The 19,057-nt window shown below is 36.2% G+C and overlaps 1 long non-coding RNA gene across 1 annotated transcript; it reads left to right on the forward strand.

Moving 5' to 3' along the window:
* Positions 1-11,214: 11,214 nt before the first annotated feature.
* LOC145819758 (uncharacterized) lies at positions 11,215-12,408 on the forward strand. The gene is made up of 3 exons (XR_014360531.1): positions 11,215-11,366; positions 11,708-12,159; positions 12,258-12,408. It is a non-coding gene; the product is annotated as an uncharacterized LOC145819758 (long non-coding RNA).
* The last annotated feature ends 6,649 nt before the right edge of the window (positions 12,409-19,057 follow it).

A 19,057-nucleotide genomic window follows, 5' to 3' on the forward strand; every position in this document is an offset into this window, starting at 1 on the left:
AGAGGATTTAGATTAGAAAAGTAATATAAAAAGTCATTCTCATGATCTGATATATGCACAGTCCGCTCGAGCGCAAGAGTTAATACTCGAGCATCAGACACAATAAGTTGTTCCGCTTGAGCATAAGAAGTCCTGCTCGAGCACAGAATACACACCTCTAGTACTTTTGTAGACAACAAACAAACCGCTCGAGCGCAAGAAAGACTGCTTGAGCGTAGAATACACTCACCCAGTATTTTTGCAGGTCTGCAAAAATACTGAGAGTTTGCTAAGCCCGCTCGAGCAGAGGAGTAAAAATCTGGGCAGTAAAGGTTCAGAAAAACAAGCAACCAACCTATCCCAAACACACCACTACAATCCAATAACCACATTTAATGAGGAATAAGGGAAAAATGGTAAGAACAACATTCAGAAACTATAGACCCGAACTAACAAATGTTAGAATAATTACAAAATATATGTATATGAGGCTATTTTGGGGATCATCAAGCAACAAAAGTAAATTTGATCCGAAATTAAATAATTAAATTTAAAATTAATATAATCAGAACAATGATCGAACTTGATATGCCAAACTGCAAAAGCAAATACCTGGAGGTACAAATCAAGAGCCAATGTCCACTACGGTACACACAAATAAACAAGTAATTTAAGAGAGTCTAATTAAAACAGCATCACAGTAATAGACAAATCAAATGGATTCATACGGTTTAGGTAATGCTCTACTTGAGCCCAAAGTCAAATCAATTCATCAAAATACATAGAAATTTAAACAATAGGGAAGCATTTTTTAGTCAAGTCTGGCCTACTAACCGATAGCGATCCGGATTTTCCCTTTCTTTATTTGTTGTATTCTGGACTTGGGTTCCGTGGAATTGGTGGTCGTATATCTTGTTGTCATCCTTTAATTTCACATGTTTGAGTTTTGGGATGTGTTGAGCGTGTTTCGAATAGGTGGGTTGGACCTTAGTTTGAATTCTTGTTGCCCAGTTTTTGAGTGGTCCGCTCGAGTGGGTCCTTGTGCGTACGAGCGAAGATTTCATACCTCCAGTATTTCGTGCCTTTGCAAAACTTCTGCAGCTGTGTTTTTCACGCTCAAGCGGGTTTCATTACGCTCGAGCGGGTCATGCTCAAGCGGGTATATTCGCGCTTGAGCGGGTAGTTCAATGTCTGAGAAAGTTCTGGGAGGGGTAGATCTACGCTCGAGCGTCTCATCATTTGCGCTCAAGCGGGTGTGATTTGCAGTTGTGTCTTGGCGCTCAAGCGGGACTTATTGCGCTCGAGCGGGTCCAGTTTTTGTGGTTGACGCTCAAGCGTCCTGTTCTCCGCTCGAGTGGGAGTGTCGTATATCAGTTGATAGCTAGGCCATTTTGAATCACTTTTTACATCTACACTCTCTCTCTCTTACTTTTCTAAAACTCCATTGGAGAGCCTCTCTCACTAGAAACCTACCTTCTCTCTGCGGATCGATCTAGTTAGAGTGTTCTCCTACCCTTTGAGCTTTACAAAAAGTGTGGGGATCGTTGAGGGCTACATTTTGATCCGAGAATCTTGGGATTTGGAGCACTTTCATTTTCTTCATCTTCTTCCTTTGGGCTCTGAATTTGAGGTAGGGATTCCTACTCGTCTTTATGGGCTTTAACATAAATATTGAGTATTTTGCATAAATGGTTGATTTTGAAAGTTAGGGTTTCAAAATGATAAAGAGGGGTTTCAAATCTTTGAACCACAAATGTATATTTTGGGTTTTAAAATGAGGTATTTGATGTTGTTGATAATATTTGAACCTTTGGGTCAATATTGAAAAAGGGGGAAAATGCCATGTTTGGGTATAGTGAGTCATTAGTGTAATTAATGACAAGTATTATGAAAATGTGAAATCGAGTTGAAAATAATGAAATTGGCTCAATATGAGGTGGAATAGTGGAGTTGGATTTATTAATCGCTCACTTGTGTTATTGTTGATAATTTACCTGTTGGATGTAATTATTAACTGTTTAGAAATAACTGCTTGAGCTATCGGTGGAAGATAGTCTTGATTGTTGTAGACACTGCATGATGATTAGGTGAGCTAAAACTAATCAATGTGGATATGTCATTGAGTATGACGGTTGGAATAATATAGCGAAATTATGTATTGGTTGATCATTACTTATGATAAGTATTTGAATACATGCATGCTGAGTCCCGCGGATGAAATTTCTATAACATGGCAATTTGAAAATATTATACATGGGTGCCAAATCCTGCGGACGCAATTTCCGTAAAATGGTAATTCAAAAACATTTATACATGGGTGTCGGGTCCCGCGGACGAAATTTCCGTAAAATGGCAACTTGAAAATATTATACATGGGTGCCGAATCCCGCGGATGCAATTTCCGTAAAATGGCAATGTGAAGTATTGTAGACTGGAGATATAGACTCGTTGAAACTGTTTGGCCAGGTTCTGAGCCATGTCTGTTAGTCGAGAATTGGATGGTGTTATATGTTGATTTATAGCAGCTAAACATTTATCAATTGCTAATGTTTTAGTTACTGTTCATACTATGTTTAGCATATCTCTACTGGGCGTTGGCTCACCCTATATGGGACATCATTTTCAGGTACATGTGTCATGCCACCTCCAAGGACGTAGCTTGGGAGGCTTGAGGCTGTTATACTACTTTTTGTTATTTTGTTGTATTACATGTGTATCAAACCAAGGGCTTCTTTTATATAGAGTTAGTACTCTCTCTTTGTAACCAAGTGTTGACTTGGAAAGTTGTAAGCCCATAAGGCGTGTACTTTTGTTGTCAACATGCAATACATTTTTGTAAGAATACTCTGATGATTTCAATATAATATCTCTTTTCTGTATCTTGATTGTATGATATTATGGGTTTATTTAGAGGGCGTTACATAACCCGTCACACTTCACTACATGAAGCCTCAAAAGTTTATTCTACATAGAGAACAGAAAATACCCAAAAGCACAATGAAAGAAATAATTTCTACATTTTTTTTTATATAGCAAAAACAGGTAAAGAAATACAACACTGCAGGATGCAACTTTCAAGGGCAACATAAAAGTACTGGAAAAGAGAAAACTGGGAACACAGTAAAATGGCCCAAATGTCATTGGAAGGTGAAATTTCAATTCCTTCATTTTCTTGCATTTTTTTTTATCTCAAATTCATTTTCTTGTTTTTGTTTCATATTGTTTTGTTCTTTTCTCGATGTTGCAACATGACAGGTTTTCCTAGGCCGAGTTAGCCTGCCGGCCTATTTGACTGGCTAGTTAGCTTCTTTTGGACGAAACAGAGTAGCCTTCTAGTGTTGAGCATACCAATTTTCGGTGGTCTCCAAGGTGCATAAGCTTCTATTTTGTTTTGGGCTGTTTTTATTGTTTGAGGCTTGTTGTGCATGGTTGTATTGCAAAGGGCTTCACTAGCTTGTTGTTTTATGCATTTGAGCATGAGTTTCTTGAGAAAATAGCATGTTTAGTGTTATTTTACACACAATTTCAGCACCTAATTCTTTGTAACCTCTTTCCATTCTTCACTCTTTTGTTTGCTTTGAAAGTGGTTTTAAACCCCTTGTTTGCCAAAGTGTGGAATTGAGGTGTTGCACCTAATGATTTAATCCTACAAAGTCTATCAGTGCAAGATCAATGAACTTGGGGGATAATGTGGCTAGTTTTGTGATCGGGGGATGAACCACCTGCTGATGGCACTCATTTTATTCCCGGCATGGTGGATGGCATGCACTATTTTGTGGCAAATTGAAAATGTTGTTTTTACTTTCTAAACTCGGGTATTGAGTTAGTCTTGTTACGTCGGAGTTTGGTGATTTCGAGGTTGTTAGCTCTGACATCACTGTCTTGTTTTGTTTGTCTTTCACTCTTTCTTTTGAGTCTGTTTCTATCATAGAGCCAGTTGCTCCAGAAGATCTGAATGAAATGGAAGTAATTTTCATCCACTTCTTTGTGCCTTTAAATCATTGCATTGACCAAAGTTTTTCAAAACTTTTCTAAACTGTGGTGAAAACAAAGAGGGAGGAATTCCTCGGGATTTGCAAAATTTGATCGACTAAGAGGAAGAGAGGTGTGCTAAGCCCTTAATGAATGAGATGGTAGCAATGGTGTTGTTGGTTGGGACGATGATGAAGACGAATTTGACATTGCTTTGGAGAGCAGAATTGAGGGATTCATTGACAAGGTCATAAAAGGATGGAAGGAAGAATTGTTAATAGAGAATCTTCACAGTGACTATGGGATTAACAGATTTGGAATGAAATACTGTACATTAATGTTCTACACATGCCTTTATAAAGTGTAGATGGTAAAATGAAGTAATTTTTATCTATTTTGATTTATGTACGACATGATCTTCTAAATATCGTATTTTTTCAAAATGCACAAGTTTCTAAGAAATGTGAAATGAGTTATGAACAAGAAATATGAATTGTTGTAATATAATATGGTGGGCCCAAGGTCGTTCCGTTTATCTGTTCCGTTTATGCTATGACATGATATGAATTGTCCGGTCTTTAAGACCTATTGATTTCTGGTATGGAACAAAGTGTTGTACGGAATTAAGTGCTACAGTATGAGTCACCTCTAGAGTCCGTGCGAGTCACCTCTTGGAACCCCCTGGCGTTTGGGAGATCCCATAGTTTTTGGCAACTTTGTTGGGGAGACTAAGAGAACTTGACTCCAGAATTCTAAATATGAGATTTATTTATGTATATATGTTCATTGCATTACACTGCTTTAGAATCTCAATCTTTTGATTGAAAGATGTTACTGTAGGCGCGTAAGCACATTCTTGGAACTTGCGCATAAGACCAAGCTTGTGATCTAATGCCCCTTTGCATGGAAAATATGGTTTGAAATAGCCAATTGGTGGGGGTTTCAATGGGAAATTCCCAGATCCATTGAAAGCCTGCTATGGTGGTGGCTGGGTTAGAATTTTAAATAGAAAGTTAAACAAATCTGGAGGGCACTACCTACTGCAGTAATATGGTCTATTTGGAGGTATAAGAATGACTATATTAAAGTGAGAGTGGCAATCTAGATGAGATCTCAATCTATAGATGCTTCATACTCAGTAAATGATGTCCTCTTCAATTTTCAGCAAGTCAGGAGTTGCATTGGATCATCCTAAGGTGTTCATTCTAGATGAAAGTGGGCATACTTGCTCGTGACAGAGGAGTGCCCTGCTGCTGTTTCTGTTCTTTGTTTTGTTTTTGCTTTGTTTTTCCTTGTTGCTTTGCTTTTCTTCCTTGCTTTGTTGGTTTCTCATCAATGTGTGGTTGTACTAACATATGATCGAGCGTATTTTTTTTTTATGCCAATCTAGTTGAGATCTTGTAGTGTCACCACAATATTTTTTGCACTTCCCTTTCTTTTATTGATGTAAAACCATACTTTCAGGGCCGGTCCTGAGATTTATGGGGCCTTAGGTGGGCTTTGAAAGTGAGGCCCTCCTCCATGTATTTTTCATAAAAAAAATTATGAATAAAATAAAAAGTTACCAATAATTTTATTATTATTTAATAGTTAGGGTTTTCTAAATCACCTAAGTGTTCAATTCTCAAGGCCAAAAGAATGATTTTGAATTTCCTTTGATTTTCTACCTATTTCTCTTTCTTCTGCCTATTAATCTATTATTTTTCAACTTATCCTCTATCAGTACTACTTCTACCCATTCTTGAATATACTCATTTCTAATTTTATCTTTTCTAATCTTGGCACACATCTTTTTTCTTATTAAAATTCTTGATCAAAACACATAATAAAATCCCTAATTGTTAACCAATGGATTGCTCCATTCCATAAGACCCCGTGAGTTGAGTGCTCATCCCAACATCCATTGGTAGGAATGTGTTTCCAAGACACAGTCTCTGAAGAATATATATATATATATATCAATTAGATAAGGTCCTCCATTATATTTAGTTGTCCCTGTAGTTTCAATTGGCTCGATTTTGCCCATTAATTTAACGGATTGTGTCATTTTAGTCCAATAAATAACGACTGTTAAGTTAGTTTAACGGAAAATCAAACAATGTGTCAATTTGGCCCTTGTACTTTACACGATGTGTCAATTTAGTCACAACTTCAATTATACAACTTTCAATCCCTTGTTAGAGTTGTAAACTTGGACAAGAGGCTACTGATCATTTGTCAAGACATGATGATTCCGACTAATAAAAGAGTCTACTGATCCTATGCAAGATGTTGTGATTCCTAGTAGTGGAGTGACTATTGATTACATGTCAAAAACAATAGTGCATCAGTTTTCTAGCAGCCACCAGGAGAGCTAAAATGAGCTTTTCCAGCGGCAGATACCGTGTTTCAGTGTCGACCATGGCCTTGCTCACATAGTAGATTAGGCGCTGCTCGTCGAGTTCCTCTTTTAGTAATACGGCGCTGATGGCCCGGTCAGAAACCACCAAATACATGATGAGGGAATCGCTCGGCGACAGGGTTGCCAAGAGCGGCACTGAACGGAGACAGATTTTCAAGTTGTCTAGCGCGGCCTGGCAATCGGGAGTCCATGACTTAGCTGATTAGGCTGAATCGTTTTCGATTTCATTGATTCACTGATTTAACCACCTTTGTCTCTTTATGTTTGATAATTTTTGCACTTTGGTCCTTTTTCAACTAAGTCTAGGGCATTTTCGTCTCTAACTCCCAACCTACGGATCCGAATTACTTTCCTTAGGTTGTCACAAGTCCTATTGGTCACAACGAAGCTGTCTGTGAGGGGCACATGGTGGTTCGGGGGTTGTTTTGAATTTTTGCCCTCAAAATGCTTTTTTTCGACTAAGTTTAGGGTGTATTCATCTCTAACTCTCTAACTCACCTAGTACTCCAAGTCAAAAAAAGAAACCAGTTAGAAAAATGCATGATTCCTAACTATACAAAATGCCTAATGCAACACATGCGATATGCTCATTTAGTGGACTTAAACATCATTTTGGACAAATTGATTAAAGAATGGAAAAGACTATTGAAATCAGCTTAAAATGAACCAACCAACATAAAGAAAACGAGTTATATTACCTTGGTTTGGCCGGACTTTATGCCGAGCCCTGAATGCAGATTTTTGGACCTGGCCATGGCCCATTTAAACCTAGTCGGGTTTCAATGAAAACTTCTCTAGAGTCCCTTTTTAGGCCCGGCTTTTCATTTTTGGTCCCAGCCGTGTGTTTTGGGGCCCGGTCGGGTCTCAATAGTGCTAAACAGATAGCTGACGGGAATTTGATAGTTGGCTTTGTTTGAAGATATTTTCGACCATTTTGGCTCAAATTTTATAATTAGACCCCATGCATTCAGATTTTGAGGTTAGAAAAATTTCCAAAAGCTTTGAAGAGCTAAAAAGACCTCCTTCCATCTTCTTTTCTTCTTTGACCTTCAAACCTTCTTTAGCTATATATACATAATACATACACCATTAGAGCTTGTTCTTGAAACTTTTTGCTAGAGTTTCAAACCATATTTCATAAACTTGAGGGTATTGGAATCAAGTTTGTTATGACAATGGAAATTAAGGCTCAGTTTAATTTGGTTTGGTTTGGACATTGTCATAGCAACAAATAATCTTCTTTCAATTTGTTTTGTAATTAATCCCCTTCTTTCAGCACAAAATTCATGTACTTCTCTGATAGCTCTAAATATACCAATGGTAAGCATAATTCAGACCCCATCATTGGTTGAAACACACATGAAAAAATAGCATTGAGCGAAGATTCTAAGCATAAATGTAAGAGAGAAGTTTACACAGGTTTTACATAGTGAAACCTAACAATAAAATAATAACTCTTGTATAGAAGTCTTCCTAGTTGAACCGGGGAGCAAATTTCAACAACAGCAAAAACTCTGTGTCTACACCATTTGGAGGTTCTATGATATGCGCTTATGTATATCCGACATGTGATATTATAATTGGTGATATGACATTGTACGTTGATTTGCTGCCTTTATGCATTGATCATTTTGATTGTATATTGGGCATGGATTGGTTAACGAAGTATTGTGCCACTATTGATTGTGTGAATAAAATCGTCATGTTTAGACCACCTGGTCTGAAACTATGTGCCATGCATAAAAAAGTCTTATAATAACTCTAAATCACACACAAATTACTCTCAATTTCCACATTGCTTCCCATGTAACCACCTATTAAAGTATTTTTCAACATTTCTTCACTAATTTTCCAACAATCCACTTTTCAAAGTTCCTAAATTGCAAGTTAGATGGAAATATAGATGCAATATCACAATTTCACTCAATTATAGATTTATCGATTGGATTTGGAAGTGTAGGAATGGAGTAAATGAGTCTACCAGGTAAAGATTGCCTCTCTCAACGCTCATGTCCAGGAAGCGGAGGATTGGAAGCTTGTGTTGGTTGACAATGTTGATACGACCGGCTTGGTTGGAGTAGATATCGGCTTCTTTTCGTTCATCAATGTTCTGGTGAAGCCTCATGGTGCATAAAGTTTCCAAAACTATATCCAAAACCATCAAAGTCATATCAAAAACTATCCATAGATATTATAATTTCTACTCGAAGTCAAAGCAGATGAAATGGTTTGGCCAAGCAACAATGCATCCAATAGTATCTTCAAGCACAAACATGTCACAATTAGGGCGAAACAATGGTGCATTGACTTTGGCATGGTTAACCCACACTTTCCAACACCCAGGGCCAAGAGGCACGTGATGTACCATTTGTTTAGAATCTGTTGATGCAATTGTGCCTTCCGCAACCACCACCTTTGTCCCATTCCAATTCAACAATTTGCGTTTGGCATTGTCCAAGTTAAATCCATCATTCCCAGTTTCCTTCTCATCATGCAACTATCATGAAAGCGAACATAAAATAAGCTAATGAATTGAAGACATAATTAAGGTAATTAATAATGCCACCATCCTCACTAAATTTTCTTCAAATTTTAATTAAAAAGTATCTTCATATTTTAAGGAACTACTTTTTCAAGCATCATCTCCAACAATACTTTCTATAATTTTTAAGTGTTACTATTAGTACTCTATCAATTATTTTGACCACTCCATTTCTTTGGACCCACACTTATAATTTTTAAAACTCTTAAAATGTTTTAGAATTGGGTTGTTTTAAGCTATTCAATAGGTCAATGTTGTAGAATAGGTAAGAGTCAATACCTTTGAAACCTTTGCTGGGAGCTTATATTGCTAAATATGCTTATATTTCTTACTCAAGCATATGCCCTGACAACTACCCAAATCATTGATTGATTGAATTTTCATCTAAATATGTATGAACATGAAAATTCCTTCTTCAAACATAAGTTGTTGATAATAACAATACCTTCTAGTTGTTCAAAATTCTTTAACTTCAGTTGCATCAAGAAGTTACTCTTATTCTTGGTTTTAAATCTGAAGAAAATTACAGCAGTAGACAGATGGGTTCATTGAGAATTACAGCAGTATTCTTGGTTCTACTTTAGCAGAAAATTACAGTAGTAGAAAATTACAGCAGTATTCTTGGTCTTACTTGAGGTGATGTTCAATGAGATAATTCAAAGATTTTATGAAAGAATTTAGTGTTCTTTATTTCTTGTTTATACCAAACATTGTCCAATTATTATATGAAACATTGAGAGAACTTCTACAGTTAAATGGCTCTCATTAGATTGGTTTGGTAGCTATGCTTAGGCCATTCACTACAAGAATACTGGGATTTAACGGCGTTTATTTAATGACGTTTAAAAAAATACCTCTGTTTCTAACATTTAACGGCGTTTTTATAAACGTCGCATTTTTCATTTAATAATACGACACCATTTTCATTTCAGAAGTCGTTTTAAAAACTCCTTTGAATGTACTTTTTTATTTTTTATTTTTTTAATATATGAGAACATAAAGTAGCGTATACACTCTCTCTCGTCTCCCTCTTTCTGACTAAACCTTGATTTCACTCTCTCTCACTTCTCTTCAAACCCCTTCGTATTTGTAGAACCACAACTGAACCCCTTTGTATTTGCAAATCGATTCATGTATTCGTAGATCGATTCAAGTATTATTCACTCTCAGTCTTGCTCTCTCTCTCTAAACCCTTGATTTCATTCTCTCTCGCTTCAAACCTCTTTGTTTCAGAGACAACTCTTCATATTTGTAGAACCGTAGCTAAAACCTTTCGTATTTGCAGATCGATTCAAGTATTCATAGATCGATTCAAGCCTCTTCTCTAGTTCGTGGTTGCGTTCACGTTCGCAGCTCTTTCTTCATTGTAAGTGTTGATCAGTCTCATCTCTATCTTCTTACCGACGGAATCATTCGATTCAAGTATGGTAGGTTTCGATTGAAGATTTATTGATCGATTGAAGATCATAATGTGTATTGTAGATGTTAAAATTGAACACAAAATACATACATGAATATATATGAATAGATTGACAATTTTTTTAAAAATAGATCTCAATAAGAAACTCTGTAACCTTTTATATATTCATTGAGCTTCAGAAGAGCATTTTAATGTCTACTTGAAATGAACCAAAAAAAATAAATAAATAAATCTGATGTTATAACTTTGTTTTTAGATAGCTGACACTTAAAGTAACATTCAAGATCATAGATTTCTACTGCGCAATTATGTGTAAAATAATGTTGGTGCCATTCAATGGTTGTGCTCTTGATTTTCAATATTTAAATAAATAATAGAAAAGCCCAAAAAGAGAAAGCAAGATAAAAGAAAAAGAAATAGAAGGCTGGGAAATAGTTGTTAGTACTTCTAGCTTTATAACTTCTTTTATTTCATTTTGTTTATTATTTATTATTTTTTTAACTGGTTCAACTTACCTATTGATTTGAAATTTAAAATATGATTAATTACGTTAGATGTTACTTATGAAAGAAATTGTCTACATTGTCTGGTTTTATACATAGAAAGTAATTCCCCATGAGTAGAAACAAATGGAAGTGTATTGATTATTTAATTAGAATGACATAGCTAGCGGTTTGTGGTTTACCTAATTACTCTTTTTGGTGAAATGAAAGAGGGGGGGGAGGGGTGTGCACTCTCATTCCATACCACTATATATATTCTCTGCAATTGTGAATTAGAGTGAAAGTCTTTTTAAAAAGTACCTAATTACCTATAAAAGCAATAAGTTGGTCATTTTCACTTATGGTTCTTTGGGGTTGACTTTTGATGACATTTGATCATGGTTACATGCTCAGATTCTAACCTACTGTCTAATTTGAGCAAGCTGAGACATCTGGATCTAAGTTATAATAATTTTGACGAGGATGCCTTCAGGATTTTGGGTGCCCTCCCATCCCTTAAGTTTCTATCCTTAGTGTCCAATAGCATGGAAGGACCACTTTCTAACCAAGGTATATGTGTATTTTTTATTTCTCAAATTCATGCTAGGTAAGTTAATTTTTTTTTAGCTCCATTTGAGTGTTGAGAAGACTTAAAATAGTTGGAAAAATGAAGTCTTACAGCTAGCAATTTGTGCAAAATTATAGTTCTTCTTTGTTAAATATATCTTTCTGGAATCTATTATTGCCATCAATGGCATCATTGTCCTTAATTTTTTTTAACATTACATTTTCATTTGATATTGAGCTACTAACTGAGGTGCCCATAGAATATAGTTCACAACATCAAATTATATATATCTCTATTTTCCTTATCTCAATCTAATTAATGAGTCACTTTACTTGGGTTACAGAATTGACTTATAATCTTAGCAATTTGGAGGTCCTCCTCCTCAGAGGAAATCTGCTCAATGGAACACTACCAATGGAAGGCGAGAATTTTGTTATTTAAATTGTCTTAGGATCACCTTGCAATCTTGATTGTATTTTGCTTTTATTTGTTGTATGATGATTATGTTTTTTTGAGTATATATTAGTTACCATGTAATGGAAAGAAGTATGGGTAATAAAGAAAGTTCATGGTGATTTTTTGGTGTTTGATTATCTAAATGTTGATTGAACTACAATTTTTCAAGCAACATATGGACTAGATCTAATGGTGATGCTTATGGAGGTATTGTGATCATTCTAATGTTATTACCTGCGAATTGATTTTTAGGTCTGGAGATTTTTAATAAATTTTGCTGACGTTCTGGGGCTTTGGCCATTTATGCTGGATGAATTTGTTCAAGCTTTTCATGATTATGTAAGTTCTTGAGATCCTTGTATTTAATTTTGCCTTTAGACTATTTGCTTTATCCTTACTCTCATCTTATTGTTTTAGCTGCTCCCTACTATTTTCAGGATCGAAGGTTGTTAGGGGAGATTCATGTAGCTCTTCTAAGATCCATAATTAAAGATATTGAGGATGTAGCAAGGACACCCTCTTCGACTGGGCTTGGAGTAAATCAAAATGCTGCTGCCAATCCTGGAGGTGGCCATCCACAGATTGTTGAAGGGGTAAGCTTTGTTCTGTGGTTGGTTTTTGTTGCTGCTTCTATCTTGTTGTCAATTGTGGCTTGATTTTGTGCTTATTCATTCTGAAATACTTTTTATTCCTTTGTTTTACTTTCAGGAGTATGCTTGGGGCTTTGATATACGCAACTGGCAGCACCACTTAAATCCATTGACCTGGCCTGAGATATTGCGACAATTTGCTTTATCTGCTGGATTTGGGCCAAAATTGAAGAAAATGAGCATTGAAAAAACATATCTTAGTGATGAATTAAGGACAAGTTTTGGTATAATTCAGCATAAGCATATATAAATTATTGCAAACAAATATTATATGAAGGCTTGTCACCAAGATCTGGAGGACCTGGCCAGCTCAAGATCAGCATGAATGTGAAGTCATCAGATTAATCTCACTTCCGTTTTTTGTGCTTGCATTCCTTGTCCCGAGCTCAGTACCTCCTCCTTTATAGGGTAGATTAACCTCACTTTTGTTTTCCTTGCATCCCTTGGTTCTCTCTCTACTCTTCATCTTCTTCAATCAGAGGTTTGTTTTTCTGTTTGTGATTTATCTCTATTTTGGATCAGTGTTTTGAAAAATGTTGCATCAATGTTTTGAAAAATTGGTCGTAGTGATTTCATCTCTGTTTCAGTAATTATTTTTCACTGATGTGTTACTATGCACTATGAGATCTAGATTGTGCTTTCAGTAATCGGTCTCAGTGATTTCATCTATGTTTATATTGTGTTTGATCTGTCATCGATGTGGATATGGATTTTTATTTTTGTGAATTCGTGTGTGATTGTTTGATTCTGTTTGGAATTGTGGAATTCACTGATATATAGAAGTTTGGCAACACTAATACTGGGATGATTGTTAAAGCCTGATTAACATGCAGTGTTTTTATTCAATTGTAGGTAAAACCAACAAAAGCAAGGTCAAGTATTGGAGTTACTGTTGCATATGGTGTTACTAATTCTCTTAGAAAAGCTAATGAAATAATTTCAGAGGTAATTATTCTTTCTCCTTCCTGTATCTTTCTACAAATTTTTTTGACTTTAACAATGAAGCAAAATTTGAAATGGCAAGTTTTCTAAAAAAGTTGGACCAATTTGATTTCATCAGGGTATGCCGAAATAAGTATTTAGTATCTGTGACCCATAAGAAATTTCGTTATGTATATCAGAAAGTAACTCTTGTCTTATTATTCTCTAAATGAATATGAATTTGATTTTTTCAAAATGTGGTAAGAAAACTTGTTGTCAAACTGAAGATTTATGCTATTTTCTCACTATGTCTGCCTTGAATTTATTCACTATGTCTGCTTGATTTGTTCCTTTATGTTTGTTTGTTTATTTATTTGTTTGGTTAACGGAAGAGTATCATTATGTACTCCCATTTAGAATCATAGATTTTCTATACCATTTCCAGAAGGTTCTTGAATATTTGGTTCCAAGGCCCATCACTTATCCCTATGATGATTTGGTCCATAATGACTTCTGATCAGCTGTCTAATCACAAGCCTTACCCAATGTGTATTGTGGTTTGTCCCACAATAAACTCTCGTACAAGCTGGTCATGTATCTGTCATCTTGCCACCATATCTCTCAATTATGTCCTTGGATTCTCTATGTTTGTGTGTGTGTGTTGCGTTGACCTGTATGGCTTTATCATGAATATTTGTCTTGTTTAACTTTTTTAGGATCTAAATTGGTCTTAAAACAAATTACTGTGTAGATTTTGGGTTCTAATCTAAGGTTGTTTTACTTTTTAAGGCATTCAATTGTAACAATGAAGGCTACCAAGGGTAAGGGGGCAGCAATCAGGGTCCCAAAGGAGGCATTGAAGCCAGTTGATGACAGGTTTGCTAAGTTTGTGTAACATTTTGGTGGTTGTAGTTGCATCTTTGTGGGTTTTTTTTTTTTTGTTTGTTTGTTTTGTTTTTGGTGTTTACATTAATGTGAATGACTCTGTTTAATGTTATGATCTTACTAGAAGTTTCAAGGTCGAGTCAAATGAGTTCTATATGCATCTAATCGTTATATTTAATGGTGGATATAGGGGTAATAGGGATATTATAATGACAGATCATATATATCTCTTCTTTTCAGAAAGGTCGGGAAGAGAAAGGTTGCCACTAAGGCAAATAAGGGTGGCAAAAGTCAAGCCAAGAAGGGAAAGTTGGCTAAGAAAGACCCCAACAAGCCTAAGAGGCCTCCCAGTGCCTTCTTTGTATTTCTGTATGTATTGATCTTGTTGCTGTACCCATTAGAAATTATTTCTGGGGTTTGCTTGATATCAAAGAAAGATAGCCTTTGATTTGAGTCTCATAATGTTACAGCGAGGAGTTCAGAAAGACCTTCATGAAAGAAAATCCTCATGTGAAAGCTGTCTCAGCTATAAGTTCTTTGTGAAAATCTCATGGGAAAATAATGTGAAGGAAACTTTTTCAAGGCCACTCTCTCCATGTTGTTCACACACACACACATATATGTTGGTGGTCTGTGCTGGCTGTTGTCTTAGCCAAACCTTCAAGAAATAGAAATCTTTACATGTAAACAAATCTCTCTAGTTACAATCTAGATGGGTGCTTCTAAATCAATCCCTCAAAAATCCATTCATGATTTCTCAGTCAAGGTCTCTCTCTCTCATTCTTTATTTGTTTTACATACATGTATATATGTGTTTGTTCAAATTGTTTTGCTTGGATTCTGAGAAAGTTTGGGATTTGTTTGGGATGTGCAGTGTTAGGGAAAATATGTGATTTTCCACAAGTAAATCAATCAATGGAAATAAAAACTAATGCAGAAAAATTAAATCAAAAGCAACACAAGAATTTTTACGTGGTTCCCTCAATGTGAGGTACGTTCACGGGATCGAAATCCGATTCCACTATCAACCAAAGAGTTTCCGAACGATTACAAACGAGACACTAATAGTCTTACAAACCACCCTTAGGTGAATTCCAAATAATCATGAATAAACAAAGAGGAAAGACCTCACCAAATAGATGAACCAAAATCTTCAGATCCAGAGTCGAAGAAGATCCAAAATAATAACCAAATCAATCCACACAAAGATTGCCAAAATCCACCCACTAAACCAAACCAGTAATATGATTGTCGACAATGATAATTAGCCCACCAAAGATGATCAACTTTTTGTAACCCACCGAATTGATTTTTCAATCAATATAATTTGTTGCAGCACATTATCTCACAAAGAGGAATTAATCGGCAGCCACTCTCTTGGAAGAAGAAAACAATGTATTGTGAATCTAGGGTTTATTATCATAATCTTAGTTGTTTCCAAACTAAATTGGGTCTCCACAAAATTAGATATAATATATAAAAATATATTATAACTAATCCCAAATCAAATTAAACTCTTTTAATAAACCAATTGGGTCCCACACTCCAATAAGGAGGTATACCCAACAATTCTCCCCCTACCGACTTAGGTGGAGATATCAACCATACCCGCCAAAGTTCGACACTTCAAATGTTTCTCCCTTGACAAAGTATTTGTCAACATATCCGAAATATTATCATCTGTGTGAACCTTTTCGAGTTGCAACAATTTCGAATCTAACACATCATGAATCCAATGATATCTCACATCAATGTGTTTCGATCTCGAATGAAAAGTAGAATTTTTACTCAAGTGAATAGCACTTTGACTATCACAATAAAGCACATACTTTTCTTGCTTCAAACCCAACTCTTGCAAAAATTTCTTCTATCATAACTCTTCTTTGCAAGCTTCCGTAATAGCAATAAATTTAGCTTCGGTAGTTGAGAGAGCAACACATTTTTGTAATTTAGATTACCATGCCACAGTTCCCCCTGCAAAAGTCATCAAATGCCTCGAAGTAGATTTCCTAGAATCAACATCACCAGCCATGTCAGAATCCGTGAACCCATCAAGCATCGGCTTACCATCTCCAAAACACAAACACACCTTCGAAGTCCCTCGAAGATACCTTAGAATCCATTTTACCGCTGCCCAATGTTCTTTACCCTGATTAGAGAGAAAATGACTCACCACACCAACGGCGTGAGCAATATTCGGCCTTGTACAAACCATGGCGTACATCAAAGAACCAACTGCTGAAGCATAAGGAAATTTCAACATCTCTTCCTTGTCTTTCTCACTTGTAGGACATTGATTCGAACTAAGCTTGAAGTGGCTCGCAAGTGGACAACCAATCGACTTTGCTTTATCCATGTTGAACCTCTCAAGAACTTTCTCAATGTAGCTTTCTTGAGACAACCAAATCAGCCCTTCTTTATGATCACGAACAATTTTCATACCAAGTATTTGCTTTGCTGGTCCCAAATCTTTCATAGCAAAAGATTTACTCAACTCTAACTTCAACTTGTTAATCATGGTAGAATCTTGACCCACAATTAACATGTCATCAACATAAAGCAAAAGAATAATAAATTTGCCATCCGAAAATTTTTTCACAAACACACAATGGTTCGAAGTGGTTTTAGAAAAACCATTATTCATCATGAAAGAGTCAGATTTTTTGTACCATTGCCGCGGGGCTTGCTTGAGGCCATACAAACTTTTCTTCAATTTGCAAACAAATTTCTCTTTCCCTTTCTCCACAAAACCTTCTGGTTGCTCCATGTAAATTTCTTCTTCAAGATCACTATGAAGAAATGCGGTCTTCACATCAAGTTGCTCAACTTTAAGGTTCATACTTGCAGCCATGCCAAGTACAACCCGAATAGAAGACATCTTCACAATCGGCGAGAAAATCTCGTCAAAGTCAATGCCTTTCTTTTGCCCAAAGCCTTTCTTAACAAGACGTGCTTTGTACCTCAGATTCTTGCTATCATTCTTCAATTTGAAAACCCACTTATTTTTTAGAATTTTCCTCCCCTTAGGCAACTTCACTAAGTTATAGGTATGATTTTCAAGTAAGGAGTTCATCTCCTCTTCCATGGCCTTTTTCCAATCACCTTTCTTTGCATGCTCAATTGCTTCTTGGTAGCTCTCTGGTTCCCCTTGATCAGAAATCAACACAAATTCATTGGGAGGATACTTTCTTGAAGGTTGTCGGTCCCTTGTAGATTTTCTCAACTAAAGTTGTGGTGGCGGTTCTTGAGTTGGATGCTCTTCCTTAATTTCTGGCTCAACCTCATTAGGATTAGCATTATCCTCCACATCTTCAATAGGTGGCTGCACATCTCCCCCATTTTCATCATCAACTAAAGATGAAGGAGATGGATCCATGTCAATGAGATCACTAGTTTTTGGCTCCGGTTGATCACCTTCGCCAAAGTCTTCAATTGTTTGGTCTTCAAGAAACACAACATCACGGCTTCAAATAACTTTCTTGTCGACCGGATCCCACAATCTATAACCAAATTCATCACGTCCATAGCCAAGAAAAATACATTGTCTTGACTTACTCAAGCTTGGACCTCTCATCATTTGGAATGTGAACAAAGGCTCGATAACCAAACACTCTCAAGTGCTCATAAGATACATATTTGCCGGTCTAAACTCTTTCTAGAACATCACCATTCAAAGGATAGGAAGGGGACAAATTGATCACATCAACCGCTATTATCATTGCCTCACCCCAAAAAGATCTTGGCAATTTAGCTTATGAAAGCAAACAGCTTGTTCTTTCCACAATGGTGCGGTTCATCCTCTCGGCAACGCCATTTTGTTGAGGGGTCTTCTTAACTGTCTTTTGGTGCCGAATACCTTGGCTGCGACAATACTCATCATAATGGCCCAATGTATTCACCACCATTGTCTGATCGGATGCACTTCAACTTCTGCCTTGTTTCTCTTTCAACCATGGCCTGAAAATGCTTAAATACTTCTAGAACTTGATCTTTAGTTTTTAGTAGAAAAGCCCAAACTTTTCTCAAAAAATCATCAATGAAAGTAACAAAATAAAGTGCACCACTATGTGTTCTAACTTTCAAAGGACCAAAAACATCTGAATGAATCAACTCCAAAACATTTTCTTTTCTAGAAGGAATATTTTTATGAAAAGAAACTCTATGTTGTTTACCTGCCAAACAATGAACACAAGTTTTAAGATGCGTACCTTTCAAACTGGGTAGAAGCTCTTTCTTGAACAAAACTTGTAACCCCTTTTTCACTCATGTGCCCAAGTCGCCTGTGCCACAATTCAGTAGAAGTAACCATGTTCAAATGAATTGACAACACCTTTACAAATTTTTCCTTGCATCGAATAAAGTGTATGAGTCTTCTTGCACTTTGCCACCACCAAAGAACCCTTTGTGAGCTTCCATATTCCATCACCAAATTTGTTGTTGTAACCTTCATCATCTAACTTCCCAGTAGAGATCAAATTGAGGCGAATGTCAGGAACATACCTCACATCTTTAAGTAACAACTTGCAACCCAAATTTGTTTCCAAGCAAATATCACCCATACCAATAATCTTGGACAAACCTTCATTTTCCATTCGAATAGAACCATAATCTCCTTCGGTATAGGTAGTGAAAAAATCAACTCGAGAAATCACATGAAAAGAAGCACCGGAATCAATCAGCCAATTGCTCTCTTGGCCCACAAAATTGATACAATCATTTTCACAAACGACCATGAGATCATCAATAGTAATTGCCGTTGTGTCTTCTTGCTTTTTATCCAC

The sequence above is a fragment of the Camellia sinensis genome, chromosome 2 (assembly GCF_055761805.1).
Source record: "Camellia sinensis isolate YWXY chromosome 2, ASM5576180v1, whole genome shotgun sequence".
Classification (NCBI taxonomy): Eukaryota; Viridiplantae; Streptophyta; class Magnoliopsida; order Ericales; family Theaceae; genus Camellia; species Camellia sinensis.